Here is a 15763-nt window from a genome sequence, read left to right as displayed (position 1 = left end):
AGCATCCCTGGGCAGATTCCCTTTCCAGTGAACAAGGTGAGGTGCAGGGAAAGGAAAAGTCAATTCCTGACTCTCTGTGTGCCCCCGGCTGTGGGAGTGTGCTGGCCTGGGGACAATGGCAGGGGAAATCCCCCAAGTCACTCCTTTTGTTCTGCTCTTGTCTCATATTTGGTTCCCAGACTTTGTTACTGGGACGGTTTCGAAAAGGTCTCGGCTTAGTGCTAGTGCGGTGGGCCGGGTCAGTGATGTAATAAAATGACCAAACATTTCCTCAGAATAGAATCGTAGAACTGTAGGGCTGGAATGAACCATGAGAGGTCACCTAGTCCAGCCCCCCCAACGCTGAGGTATTTGTCCAACCTGTCCTTAAAACCTCCCCTGGTAACCTAGCCTTCGTCACAAGTGAGTCACATGTCTGGCTCAGATTCAGTTTGTGACCCACTATAACCCCCAGATCCTTTTGAGTAGTACTGCCCCCATGCCAGTTAGTCCCCAGTTTGTAGTTGTGCATTGGATTTTCCCTCCCCAAAATGTAGTACTTTGCACTTGTCTTTATTGAATTTCATCTTGTTCATTCAGATCAATTCTCTAATTTATAAAGGTAATTTTGAATTCTAATCCTGTTCTCCAACATGTTTGTAACTCTTCCCCGCTTGGTGTCATCCTCAAATTTAATAAGCACACTCTCCATTCCACTATCCAAGTCATTAATAAAAATATTGAGTGGTACCAGAGTGAGGATTGGCTCCTGTGGGACTGCATTAGATACATCCTCCCATTTTTGTCAGTGAGCCATTAATAATTACTCTTTGAGTACAGACTTTCAAGTACATGACATTTCCTTTGTTAGCTGATGAGAATGTCATGGGGTCTTCTGTCAAAAGTCTTACTAAAATTAAGATATGTCATGTCTAGAGTGTCATAAGGTCAGTACCCCTGTTAAAGCAGGAATTAGATTGGTTTGGCATTGTTTGTATTCGATAATCTATGCTGGCTATAACATCACTTTACTATCCTCTAAGTGCTTATACATTGATTGTTTAATACATTTTTCTTTCTGGGTATCTAAACTAGGCTTGACTGGCCTCTATTTCCCAGGTCTTCATTGTTCCCTTTTTTGAAGACAGGTTTTATGTTTGCCCTTCTCCAGTCTTGTGGGACTTCACCATCGTCCCGGAGTTGTCAGAGATCATTGTTAACTGTTCCAAGATTGCTTCAGCTAATTCCTGGAGTAGCCCAGGATGAATTTCATTTGGCCCTGCTCACTTTAATAAAGGCATTAAAAACCTTTGTCTTGTTGATGTCATCTATTATTAGCTCTTCTTCTTCTCTGGTAAGTAGAGGACCTACACTTTCCTTCCCCTGTCTCTAGCTCCTAATATATTTATAGAACACTTATCTTATTGCCTTTTTTGTATTACTTCCAAAGATGTAACTCATTCTGTGAGTTAATCTTTCTGATTTTGTCCCCACATGCTTGTGCAATTCTTTTGTACTCATCCATAGACATTTGTCCATGATGCCACTTTTTATAGGATTCCTTTTTATTTTCTGGTCATGAAAGAGCTTATGATAGAGCCATATTGGTTACCACTCAACAAAGAAATCTTTGTGCCATTGTCGATAGTTCTCTGAAAACATCCACTCATTATGCAGTGACCTTCAAAAAAAGCTAACCAAATATTAGGAACCGTTCAGGAAGTGGTAGGTAATAAGGGGGGAGAGATAGCTCAGGCCTGGTCTACACTATGTGTTTATACCGAATTTAGCAGCATTAAACCGATTTAACCCTGCACCTGTCCATACAGCGTAGCCCTTTATAATCAATATAAAGGGCTCTTAAAACTGATTTCTGTACTCCTCCCCGACGAGGGGAGTAGCGCTGAAATCGGTATTGCCATGTCGAATTAGGGTTAGTGTGGCTGCAATTCAACGGTATTGGCCTCCGGGGCGGTATCCCACAGTGCACCATTGTGACCGCTCTGGAAAGCCATCTGAACAAGGATGCACTGGCCAGGTAGACAGGAAAAGTCCTGCGAACTTTTGAATTTCATTTCCTGTTTGGCCAGCGTGGAGAGCTCACCAGCACAGGTGACCACGCACAGCTCATCTGCACAGGTAACAATGCAGTCTCCTGAGAATCAAAAAAGAGCTCCAGCATGGACTGGATGGGAGGTACTGTATCTGATCGCTGTATGGGGAGAGGATTCCGTGCTAACAGAACTCTGTTCCAAAAGACGAAATGAAAAAACATTTGAAAAAATTTCCAAGGCCATGATGCAGAGAGGCCACACCAGGGACTCAGTACAGTGCCGTGTGAAAGTTAAGGAGCTCAGACAAGCCTACCAGAAAACCAAAGAAGCAAACGGAAGGTCCGGGGCAGGGCCGAAAACATGCCGCTTCTATGCTGAGCTGCATGCAATTCTAGGGGGGTCCGCCACCACTACCCCACCCCTGTCCGTGGATTCCGAGGTGGGGGTGGTAATCTGAGCTATGCCTGAGGATTCTGCAGATGGGGAAGATGAGGAGGAGGAAGAGGAGGACGAGCTTGCAGAGAGCACACAGCACTTCGTTCTCCCCAACAGCCAGGAGCTTTTTCTCACCCTGACGGAATTACCCTCCCAGCCCTTCCAAGCCACTATCCCAGACAATGAAGCCATGGAAGGGACCTCTGGTGAGTGTACCTTTGTAAATATAAAACATGGTTTAAAAGCAAGTGTTTTAATGATTAATTTGCCCTGAGGACTTGGGATGCATTCGCGGCCAGTAAAGTTACTGGAAAAGTCTGTTAACATGTCCCTGGAGGATTTCCACTCCATCCCCAGACATCTCCATGAAGCTCTCCTGGAGGTACTCCAAAAGCCTTTGCAGAAGGTTTCTGGGCCTGATGGGGCTGGAGGTGCAGGAGATGGCGGAGCAGGAGGGGACACCCTTTCAATGTCCTCTTGACCTTTATGCCCACCCTGGTTGCCCTGCCTGTGCATGAAGGGTTTCTCAAGATAGCCAAGATCCTTTGGCAAACCCCCTCCTCCACTCCTCCCACCTCGAAATAGGCCGAGAAGAAGAATTTTGTTCTGGCCAAAGGTTTCAAATACCTTTATGCCCACCCACCCCTGGGTTTGCTGGTTATGTCTGCGGCCAACAACAAGGACAAACAAGGTCACACCTCCTCAGTTCCCAAGACCAAAGAGGCCAAAAGGCTCAACCTATTTGAGAAAAAAGTTTATTCTACCACGAGCTTACAATTTTGGGTAGCAAACCATCAGGCCCTGTTGGGCAGATATAACTTTAACCTCTGGGACGGTCTCAAAAAGTTCCCACATGGTCTAGCCCAAGAGTTCGGCACCCTAGTGGAGGAGGCTACCATGGCAGCCAGATGCTCCCTGTAGATGACATGGCACGCAGTGGACTTGGTGGCTTGGGTGGTCACATTGGCGGTTTTATGTGTCGCAGCTCCTGGCTCCAAACAGCAGGCTTCTCCCAGGAGATGCAGACTTCAATTCAAGACATCCCCTTCGTCGGGGTTGGTCTTTTCTCCGAGCAGATGGACACCAGGCTGCACAGGTTGAAGGACACTAGAGCTACCCTTCGCTTGTTGGGCATGCACATATCACAGTCTGCCCCAGCTAACAAGACTGGCAACCCCATCATGGCTCTGCATTAAAAAGAGATGCTAGTTTTAGTCATCAATGCCCTTCTTCCTCCCATTCACCTGTGCAACCTGAACCCGCCAAACATCTAGTGAGCCAAAAATGCTTATTTTGAGGATGCGCCCAAGAGCGAAGCCGCAGACAGCCACCTGGATCCTTTCCACATTTTCCTCAACCGCCTCTCTCCCTACCATTCGGCCTGGTAGCAGGTTACATTGGACTGCTAGGTCCTGGACATAATAGTTCGGGGCTATAACCTGCAATTTTTCACCGTTCCTCCCTCCCACCCTCTCACTTCCCCGTCCCTTTTCAGGGACCCTTCTCATGAGCAACTCCTCATTCAGGAGGTCGAAAAGCTCGTGGACTTGGGGGCTGTGCAGAAGGTTCCTTGAGACATGTAAGGAAGAGGATTCTACTCCTGCTACTTCCTAATCCTGAAGGCCAAAGGGGGCCTAAGACCACAGGTGACCACGCATCACCTCCGCATCTCTCAAGAAGTTGAAGTTTTGCTTGGTCTCTCTAGCCTCCATCATCCCTTCCCTGGATCTGGGAGACTGGTATGCCACTCTCAACTTTAAGGATGTTTACTTTCATGTCTACATATTCCTGGGACACAGGCGTTTCCTGCGTTTCATGCTGGCTGGGCGCCACTTCCAGTTCACAGCGCTTCCCTTTGGCCTGTCCTCGGCTCCCAGAATGTTCACAAAACGCATGATGCCCGTGGCAGCTTATCTGACACATCGAGGGATCCAGATCTTCCCATATCTCAATGACTGGCTCATCAAGGGCAGGTCTCCGGGGCAGGTGCAAAGGAGCCTCGATCTGGTGCCCTCCACCTGCAGTGACCTGGGCCTACTAATAAACACATATAAGTCCACGTTGACGCCAGTCCAGTGCATAGAATTTATTAGAACGTTTCTCGACAACTTGCGGGCCAGGGCCTGCTTTCTGGAGGTGCATTTTTAGGCCATATTGGACCTGATTTCCCACGTAAAGAGCCACCTGCTCACCATGGCCCACATGTGCCCGCGACTGATGGGCCACATGGCCGCATGCGCGTACATGGTCAGCCATGCTCGACTTCATCTGCGGCCTCTGCAAGCATGGCTGGCCTCGGTCTATATCCCTAGCAGGCACGCCCTGGACTGAGTCGTCACGGTGCTGAGCCACATCCTCTCATCCCTGGACTGGTGGCTGGATCCCAAGTCGGTGCTGCAAGAGGTTCCCTTCATGACCCTATCCTCGTCACTCGCCCTCCTCTTGGACATGTAGGTCCTGACAGATAATACTGCCACAATGTATTACATCAACGGACAGGGCGGTGTCAGATCTTCAGCCCTTTGCTGGGAGGCGCTCAGCCTCTGGGACCTTTGTGTGCAGCATGCCATTGATCTAGTATCCGCCCACCTGCCAGGAACCAAGAACGTCCTGGCAGATCACCTCAGCAGGACCTTCTCATCTCGCCATGAATGGTAACTCCATCCAGAGGTGGACAACCTAATCCTCCACAGGTGGGGGACGCTGCAGGTGGACCTGTTTGCATCCAGGCAGAACAGAAAGTGCCACGTGTTCGGTTCTCTGCAGGGAAGGGACAAAAGCTCCCTGTCAGAAGCCTCCTTGATTCAGTGGTCGGGAGCACTGATGTCTGCCTTCATGCCAGTGCCTTTAATCCACAAGATCCTGCTAAAGATGATGCAAAACAAAGCAAATGTCATCCTCATAGCCCCTGCATGGCCTCACCAACACTGGTTTGGCATGCTGTTGAGTCTTTCGGCGGCCACCTCACTGCAACTGCCTCTTTGGCCGGATCTGCTGCATCTGTATCTGGCGACACTGCACCTGACAGCTTGGCTTCTGCGTGGATAAGCATGGACGAATGGGAGTGCTCTGATGGTGTCTGTTGTCAGAGTGGTACCGGTGTGGTGCTCTGCTTTCTCCAATGTTGATATCACTTGGCTGCGTGCATGTGTTCCCTCTGTGTGCTGCCCCAGCTCTGCGCAGATAGCTGGCATGGCAGACCCGACGAGAACCCCCAATAACCACAGAGTCCAGTAAGATGCAAAGCTACGTCGGCTAGGTTTATTGCGACCTCGGACACAATTGCAGTTCCCTGTAGGTTTCTTAGCCTAATTCAGGGCATACTACAAGAAAGTGCCTCTTGGCAATGGACCCGGCTCAGTCAGTGGCGGGACTTTCCACTGCCCCCTCGGTCGAACAAAGACACCGCCCCAGGGATGCATTCTTATACACAGGTACAAACAAGTTACACATCGCTCCTGACGTATGAGGTGCAACCCTTCCACGTAGCAAGGTACAACCCCTCTACGTATTAAGGTGCCGCCTCTCACCTTGTACATGTTGGTTCGATCAAAACTCTATCCATCATATTACCCTTTTGCCTCTGTCATTGGGATGGGCCAGCCTGTTCCTTGTTATCTGTGTGGAATGTGCAAGTATGTGAATGTTCAGTACCTTTTAGGTACATATCTTCTTGCAGCATCAGCCCTTTCTTTGCCAACTTCTGTGAGCAGGGCCTGCCTCTGGCTCACAGCTTAACTTTGCTTTATGTTAGCAAAGTCTTGACCATTACTTCAGTTCAGGCCTCAGGCCTTATACCAGGCCTTGATACCAAGGTTTATATCTCAGGGCCTCTTCTTACTACATTCCCCCACTTTTTGTCTTTTTATGGGGAGGATGTTTACCCATCGTCCCGGAAAAGCATAATGCATGGACTAAAGATAACCCAGTGGGCTAAACACTGTTATGTGGTTACCTTATTTTACCATCCATATACTTATGCCCCATCTGTCTGTTTAGTCTGCACATTCCCTCGTACGACTGTTAGGCAGATTTTATTATCCAATTATTTTTTTAGTCCCTTATGGTGGGCCTGGGAATGTTAGGCCCGGGACCATGACTGAGGAATGTAATATTATGATTGAGCCTTAGAGGCACTCCCAAATAATTAATATATATGAATTATATGGATATGGCATATATATTTGTAGCGTGTATGGGCATATATGTATAGTATGTATGTGTACATATGACACCACCTTATATTCAAGCATAACTATGTTTTTCCAGTCTGCTGGTGTACTCTGGCCCTTTTACTTTGGTGACACAGATAGAAACACACTCCTATTAGGGTAATTCCAGTGACTATCTCTCTCATTATTAGTAGTGGGCTGAGTGTTTTAAAATACTGGGATAGGGATTGTGATAATGTGTCCCACACTGCTATGTATATGAGAAGTAAAACAAAAATTTGGAGTAGTGACACTACCACTGAGGCCTTTATATATAAATGTATTGTAATTAGTTACTACATGTACTGTCCATTCATGTTATAGGTTATCCTTAAGGCTGGTTGTCACCCTCTGGTCAGGAAACAGAAGTGGGTAGCTTCTCTGTTCCATTGGTTGCTGTAGATCCAGTTGTTTCTTATGGATGCTGTCTTCCAGATAACCTACTGAACAGACAGTAACCAGTTTATCAAATATTGCTGTGTCAGGATTTAATATTGGTACCCAGACACTGAACAAGATTGTTTTGAATAACATGTGCCTCAGTTAGGATGCAGTGTTACTGACCCAAATTATGACTGGTACTAACAGGCAATTTGTTTACCCAATTTGTAGTTACTATGTAACTTAGTTTCTTTACCAATTTGTTTTTTCCTTGTCTTCATGTTGTTTGCTGCTATTCGTTTGTTGATTTTTACCTGTGTGTTGGTTAAACAATTTAGCAAAGTTATACATATTGTACAGCAATCCTACAATACAACAATAATATAGCAGTACAATGATAATACAGTAGTACAGCAATAATACAGTTGTTTTTAAAGTTGAAATTAAATGACAGTTTTCCTGGTCCAGCTAGTGGTTTTTAGCTGATTGTTAAATTAATTGTCCATATATGGTAGATAGAGGTGTATTTGACCAGTCTCTTATTTATAAAACACTTCATTTTTCTTTTCTTGATGATTGGGGGTTTCTTCACTGTATACAGATATGAACTGGTGTCTTCAGGGTGTGATATTTTTTGGCGTCTTTGGTCTGTGGGATACAACTTAAACAACTTTTGTTAGATAACATAGTAAAGTTTTTTTGTTTGTTTTCAGTAACCCAAACTTAATACACAGTTTTAACTTAGTTTCTTTACAATGTAATAAAAACAATGTAATAGGGACCAAGCCTTTTATAACACAAGCTATACTTTTGCAATTGTTGTATAGACATTCATTTTCATTTGGGGTGCATTACTAATATTTCATACTAAATGTAATGCTTAACAGCTAAAATAAATGTTTACGATCTTCCATGAGAAGGTATATTGCTTTCCCTTGCTGAACACTTTGTTTCAGCAAAAGAGTTAGTAACATAATTTTAACTAGCTTTTTAGAGTTAATTTGCTTGTGATACCAACTTCATTCTTGTTAACTGTTTAGAAGCACAAACCTTAACAACCATTGCTTTCCATTAACATAACATAACAACATATAAAAGAAAAGCATATAAAATTAAACCAACTATAAAATTAAACCAAAATAAATTTTAAATACAGATACATGTATACCCTCAAATACCCTCAAAGTATTTACTTTTATGATGCTTTGTTATGTTTGGGAGCCAAAGGTGGAAACCTGTTGAAAATGTGAAAACCTGTTGAAATTGTACCCTCACTTGAAACTGGGGGGTTTCAAGGTGAGGACCCGCATGCCACCATGTCAAAGGTCTCACCCCCACTTGGAACTGTTGGGCTCCAATGTGGGGACCTGACTTGGTTTCCCTCTAAACTAAAATCCTAGTTTAGATCTAGTAAGCTGCCACCACTCAATCAGGATATGTGGATTGAGACACAGTCCTTCCCCAAAATCCTATGGGATTCCCAGAGCCCCAAATCCATGGAGTTCTTACACCCAGGAGAAACAAACCATTCCCCCTGCTTCCTCCCCCCTCCCTTTTCCTAGGAGAGATACCGGGATCTAACTACAGAGGGATACCTCCCCCTGTTCTTTCCCTGAGAATCCACCCAAGGAAAGACCAAACAAGTCCTTAATATAAAAGAATTTATTAAGAGAACAAAAAGAAAATACAGAATCTCTATGAGCCCAAGCTAGACACTCATAGGGAATAACCTTATCAATCTCTGGAGAGAATCCCCCCTCCCCCTTTCTCAGTAAAAAGCAATATCAGCAAACAGGAATAGAGCATTTCCTTTAGCAAACACACAATTGCAAATATAGAAATCAAATCATAAGACTAATTCGCCTTTCTAATTAATACTCACTATTAATTAGTAGAAACTACTCCAGGAGAACTTGGAGACATGACTGTCCTCTTCTAGATTCAAAAGAGTTCTCACACAGAACACAGACAAAAGCTTCCCTCCACAGAGATTTGAAATTATCTCATCTCTGATTGGTCCTCTGGTCAGGTGGTCACCAGGTTACTGAGCTTGTTAACCCTTTCCAGGGAAAAGAGACCTTAACCCTGATCTGTTTATTTATGACACCAACTTCATTCTTGTTAACTGTTTAGAAGCACAAACCTTAACAACCATTGCTTTCCATTAACATAACATAACAACATATAAAAGAAAAGCATATAAAATTAAACCAACTATAAAATTAAACCAAAATAAATTTTAAATACAGATACATGTATACCCTCAAATACCCTCAAAGTATTTACTTTTATGATGCTTTGTTATGTTTGGGAGCCAAAGGTGGAAACCTGTTGAAAATGTGAAAACCTGTTGAAATTGTTTGGTTAGCTTTATGCATAAATCGTTATTTTAAAACATTTTGGTTATGACATTCTTATAACTATATTTAAAAGTGCAAACAAGTTTATAAAAAGCCCAAACAAGAAATTGACATTTGTTAATATTATCTTTACCTTAATGTTGAGGTTTCCCCTAACAATTTTCTTTGAATAACAAATTTTAAAAAAAAACAACCAAAAACTTAAAAAACAAAACTGTGATTGATAAAAGAGAATTATTTTTGTTTGCAATTGCATTATTTGTTGAGGCAAAAATATATGTCCATATACTTGTAACTGAAACCTTTTTGAACTTTGCACAAAAAATTGGTGTTAATAATATGATTATACTCCAACCATGATCTTAAAATAGTGTGGTACCACATATACTTATATTTTTTAAAAAAGGGTATACAATTGAATTTTGTTGCAACAAAATAAAAATAATAATAATAATAAAAAAAATAGTCACGTGACACACACAACATAGACACAAGACACACACATGACATTCAGGACAAACTTACAATTAAAAACAAATGGCGCCAGAATTCTGTTCATAACAATACAAAATAACACAACCAAAAATAAAAAGTAAAAAGGGTTAAAGATTTGAATAAACAAGTTATTACCTTATTTAAAACTTGTAGCATATATTTGATAAAAATATATATTAATATTTGCCAAATGTATTGTATTAATTTGGTAACCAGGAATTTTGCTTTACTTTATATTTAACATTATTTTAAAACTCTGCTGTATGGAAATAAGAAAAGCCCATGTTTCAAATATTAGTTAGTGGTTAGGATTAGAAGCAGAGAGTGCACTTCTGTTGCTTGGCAACCATATCTTCAAGAAAGTTAGGGATAATTCCAGCTATTGCATTCCTGAAGGGTTAAAATAATTAATTTACTGAATTTAAAGTTTTTACCTTGTTTTCTTTTTGTTTCTTGTTTTGTTCTGTTTTCAATTGCTTTATATTTTGGAGGTTTCTGTAAAAACTATAACTTTTAACTTTTAAAATAAAGAGAGAGAGCAGAAGTGAGCAGAGGCGGGGGAAAAGGGAAGGGGAGTGAAGAGCAACCTAGGAAGGTAGTGAGACCTGAGCCAAGAGAGATTAACTCTATCAAGGTATTTGGAAGTACAGGCAGCAGCAGCACGTTTAGCAAACTGAGAAAACATATCAAGACAAAACTTAACCGGTATGTAAAAATATTTGAAAAAGAAGGTTCTATTTTCAAATTATGAGTGTGGAGTGTGGTTCCATGGGTCAAAGCAATTGGGAACCTGCACAGTTGGGAACTGCGCCCCTGGTATTTATCCTGGCTTTCAGAGGAGATTGGGGGTAGTTACCTGCTCTTGTAAAACCTGAATTTGTTCCCCCAGTGTCTGTTGCTTTTGTGTGCATGCCAAATGGATAGTGGGAGTGCCCTTTTTTGCTGCAGTTAACTGTTTTTGGGCAACTCCATGTGTTAATGCATTAATTCTAGGTGTTAACCCGCTTAATTTCAGTTTTTTACTTTGAAATTATTTTTTATTTACTCTCCTGCGATCAAGTCGCAGTTCCTGTCTCCTAATGTGCTCTGTGAACTGTTCCATTTTTTCCTTCATTTGATTTACCAATTCAGTGAGAGTATTGTTTGCTACTCTTTCCTTCTGTGCACTTACTTGTCCCGTTCTGACAGGCACCAGTCTAGGTTGCGGTTTAAGTTTAACCGGAACCTGGCTTTTATCATAAGGTGGTGGTTGCAATACAGTGCTCCCAGTTTCATTTATTAATTTTACTTGGGCCACCTTTTTCCACTTCTGTCCCCATTCTTCAGGCACAGGGTAGCTACCTGAAGCCTGCTGTTTACCACTAATATTTATATTTATAACAGGGGACGGCATATGTATTTTTTGTAGGTTCCTTACAGCTGTTTCCAGTGTTTTACTCTGTTCCTGTACTGGTTGTCTCTGGGCTGCTTGCCACCCTGCAAGGGGGGTGGGAGCATTCCAGGGCTGTGTAGCTTATTTTGATTCTTTTAACTTTTTCTTTGTTACTGTTACTTGCAGAATTATTGCTTTTTTACTTTTATTTTTTAGAGCCTCGGTTTCTACCATCGCTCTACATATGCCAGTCCATGTTTCCCCATTCTTCAATTCATATGGACCCCCCTTACTGGCAATCCAGCGGGTCCAAGAGTTATCAAACTCTGTGGGGATCATAAGAGAGGGGATCAGGGGGTTCTCTAGCTCGAGATTTGCTGCCATGTTGGATTGCGATTCTTACCACGGCAGGTTCGCTTACTCACCAGATCAGCGGTCGGGGTCACCAGTGTTGTCAGAGTGGTACCGGTGTGGTGCTCTGCTTTCTCCAATGTTGATATCACTCGGCTGCGTGCGTGTGTTCCCTCTGTGTGCTGCCCCAGCTCTGTGCAGATAGCTGGCACGGCAGACCCGACGAGAACCCCCAATAACCACAGAGTCCAGTAAGATGCAAAGCCACGTCGGCTAGGTTTATTGCGACCTCGGACACAATTGCAGTTTCCTGTAGGTTTCTTAGCCTAATTCAGGGCATACTACGAGAAAGTGCCTCTTGGCAATGGACCCGGCTCAGTCAGTGGCGGGACTTTCCACTGCCCCCTCGGTCGGACAAAGACACCGCCCCAGGGATGCATTCTTATACACAGGTACAAACAAGTTACACATCGCTCCTGACGTATGAGGTGCAACCCTTCCACGTAGCAAGGTACAACCCCTCTACGTATTAAGGTGCCGCCTCTCACCTTGTACATGTTGGTTCGATCAAAACTCTATCCATCATATTACCCTTTTGCCCCTGTCATTGGGATGGGCCACCTGTTCCTTGTTATCTGTGTGGAATGTGCAAGTATGTGAATGTTCAGTACCTTTTAGGTACGTATCTTCTTGCAGCATCAGCCCTTTCTTTGCCAACTTCTGTGAGCAGGGCCTGCCTCTGGCTCACAGCTTAACTTTGCTTTATGTTAGCAAAGTCTTGACCATTACTTCAGTTCAGGCCTCAGGCCTTATACCAGGCCTTGATACCAAGGTTTATATCTCAGGGCCTCCTCTTACTACAGTGTCCAACAGGTCCTGCTGGGCAGCAGGAAACCCTCCACCATGGCTACCTACCTGGCAAAGTGGAAGTGGTTCATGTGTTGGGCCTCTGACACATTTGCGCTGAAAAGGCCCCACTGCAGCACATCCTGGACCTTTGCTGCACCTTAAGCTCCTGGGCCTGTCGCTGTCTTTCTTCAGGGTACACCTGGCAGTCATTTTGTCGTTCCACACTCTGTTTCAAGGTAAGACCTGGGGAGTATAGTGGATGAGAAGCTGGATATGAGTCAGCAGTGTGCCCTTGTTGCCAAGAAGGCTAATGGCATATTGGGCTGCATTAGTAGAAGCATTGCCAGCAGATCGAGGGAACTAATTATTCCCCTCTATTCGGCACTGGTGAGGTCACATCTGGAGTATTGCATCCAGTTTTGGGCACCCCACTACAGAAAGGATGTGGACAAATTGGAGAGGGCAGTGAAAATTATTAGGGGTCTGGGGCACATGACTTATGAGGAGAGGCTGAGGGAATTGGGATTGTTTAGTCTGCAGAAGAGAAGAGTGAGGGAGGATTTGATAGCAGCCTTCAACTACCTGAAGGTGGGTTCCAAAGAGGATGGAGCTCGGCTGTTCTCATTGGTGTCAGATGACAGAACAAGGAGCAATGGTCTCTAGTTGCAGTGAGGGAAGTCTATGTTGAACTACAAGGGTGGGGAAGCACTGGAATGGGTTACCTAGGGAGGTGGTGGAATGTCCATCCTTAGAGGTTTTTAAGGCCCAGCTTGACAAAGCCCTGGCTGGGATGATTTAGTTGATGTTGGACTAGATGACCTCCTGAAGTCTCTTCCAACCTTTAAAAAAAAAAAAAGAAACTGTCTTCGCCCATTCCATGATGGCGCACAGTTCTTGAAAGGTCTGGAGTACCTCTACCCGCATGTCTGGGACCTGGTCTCCCCTTGGGACCTGTCAAGGCTCATGGGTCCCCGCTTTGAACCCTTTGCTTTTTGCTCCCTCCCGCTTCTCTCCTGGAAGGTCTCCTTTTTGGTCACTATATCTTTGGCCCATAGGGTGTCTGACATAGAATCATAAATTATTAGGGTTGGAAGGGACCTCAGGAGATCATCTAGTCCAACCTCCTGCTTAAAGCAGGACCAATCCCCCAATGGCCCCTTCAAGGATTGAACTCACAACCCTAGGTTTAGCAGGCCAGTGCTCAAACCACTGAGCTATCCCTCGACATCAAGACACTCACATTGGAGCCGCCTTATATAATCTTCTATAAGGACAAGGTCCAGCTGCGTCTGCACCCGGTTTTTTGCCCAAACTCATCTCCCAGTTTCATACTGGTCAAGACATATACTGACTAGTTTTTTGTCCAAAGCTTCATGCGATGGATGAGGAACGCAGGCTGCATACCCTGGACGTCAGATGGGCACTGGACTTCTACATAGATAGAATGAAGCTGTTCTGAAAGTCAACGCAGTTGTTCGTTGCTGTCGCAGACAGAATGAAGGGTTATCTAGTGTCTGCTCAGAGAATCTCGTCTTGGATCATGGCCTGCATTCGCTACTCTTATGAACTGGCGAAGGTGCCCCTGTTGACTAAAATGATGGCTCACTCCACTAGGGTGCAGGCATCAGTAGCCTTCCTGGCGCAGGTGCCGATCCAAGAAATCTGTCTAGCTGCAACCTGGTGAGATAATGTGATGTTGATGAGGGTTAGTTTCCAAGCAAGCATATTCCGAAGCTCTTCACACCAGTTGGGCTTATCTCGATACGCCAATAGAGTCTGTTCCCCAGTGTTCCATTCCCAGCTCTGACGCCGCAGAGCGTTTACCCCGTAACCCTCTTCCCAGCTCTGATGTTGCAGAGCCCTACCTGTGTCCCAGTTCTCCATTCCCCCCTTAACAAACATGATTCGAATTTCCCTTCCCCCTCCTGTTTGACCCCAGTTTATATAGTAATATTCTCAGCTATACCTTAACCAATCATTTTACTGAAATTTAACTAACCAATCCTAACATGTTGTAACACAATTCCCTAACCAATTATATCCCACTACCCTAATTAACTTATACCTAGCAAAATTAATTATACATCAGACAGAAACAATTGGAGAACCAGACAGGTTAACAATAGAAAAGTGGGGAACATAAAGATAAAACGATACAGAAATGAGGATTTCACAACCACAACCATTCAGAAGTGATTTCTTGCCAGACAGGCTGCTGTCAGACTAAGTTTTCTTTAACCATCTTAAGATTTGTTTCTTTATCTGGTGGTGATGGGCACTATCAGGAGAGGATCGACTTCCTAACAGCCCAATAGCACCTTATTTCAGTGTGACTAGTTTGGTATGTGAGGATGTGACCGTATGCTTCCCAGCGTATGGCTTCTCCTGCTGCTTAGCCAAACTCCTTAGCCTAAGAACAAGGCCTCAGCTTGTCCTAGTGAGAGAAGGCCCATACACGGGCAGACTGTCATTTAGATTCTTTGTTTTTATAGCCCTGTAACTAGCTAAGTGGTAAAAAATACACCTAAGTTCTTAAAGTATAGGCTTTACAGGCAGGCCTGAATATCTCTGTTCTAACAGAATATCTCTATTCTACCCCTTCCCACATTTTGTGTCTGTCTTGTCTGTTTAGATCGTAAATTCTTCAGGGCATGGGCCATCTACTATTCTGTGTTTGTACTGTGCCTAGCACAATGGGGACCCACTGTTAGTTGCTCCTAGGCACTAAGGTAATGAATATGATTTATAATCATAATAACTCTCCTGCCACTTTGAGCCAAGGAAGCTGGCTTTGGGATGTTACTGCTTAAAAATGAGCTGGGGTTAAAACCATAGAATATTCTTTGTGCCAAGTATCCCACAAATTCCACTGACCTCCCTGGTTTTCTTTGCCTGCAGTAGGGTTTCCAGTTTCCAAACCTGATGTGATGTCACATCTGGACCGAGGGGAAGAGCTGTGGGTCCCAGACCTCCAGGGCTCTGAGAAAGAAGTGCTCCCAAGAGCTGCCTGCACAGGTAAGAAATTGGATAAACCAACTAAAAAACTGTCTGTGAATACAGGAAACATTTGGGATGCTTTTCAAAGACCTTGTGAGCTCTTCAAGTTCAGGATTGTTCCCTGCAGATGTGGAATCATTATGGCAGATGTCACTCATGGCTTCCCAACTATCATGACTGACAACTGGCAGCACGTCCCTCCCTGATCTCGCTTTCCCCTGAGTGTCCTGGTGAAATGCAGACCAAAACTGATCCCTTTCTCTCTCCTCTGGGGAAGGG

The 15763-nt window shown here is 44.1% G+C and overlaps 1 long non-coding RNA gene across 1 annotated transcript in view; it reads left to right on the top strand.

Moving 5' to 3' along the window:
* LOC123356710 overlaps positions 1 to 15441 on the top strand; it is a 29378-nt gene extending 13937 nt beyond the window's left edge. Inside the window, exon 3 of the long non-coding RNA XR_006575419.1 lies at positions 15386 to 15441. This is a non-coding gene — a long non-coding RNA (uncharacterized LOC123356710). The remainder of the gene's footprint in view (positions 1 to 15385) is intronic.
* Positions 15442 to 15763: the final 322 nt, after the last annotated feature.

The sequence above is a fragment of the Mauremys mutica genome, chromosome 26, assembly GCF_020497125.1.
Source record: "Mauremys mutica isolate MM-2020 ecotype Southern chromosome 26, ASM2049712v1, whole genome shotgun sequence".
Classification (NCBI taxonomy): Eukaryota; Metazoa; Chordata; order Testudines; family Geoemydidae; genus Mauremys; species Mauremys mutica.
The sequence above is the reverse complement of the archived record's forward strand: the minus strand, read 5'-3'. Positions and strand labels throughout refer to the sequence as shown.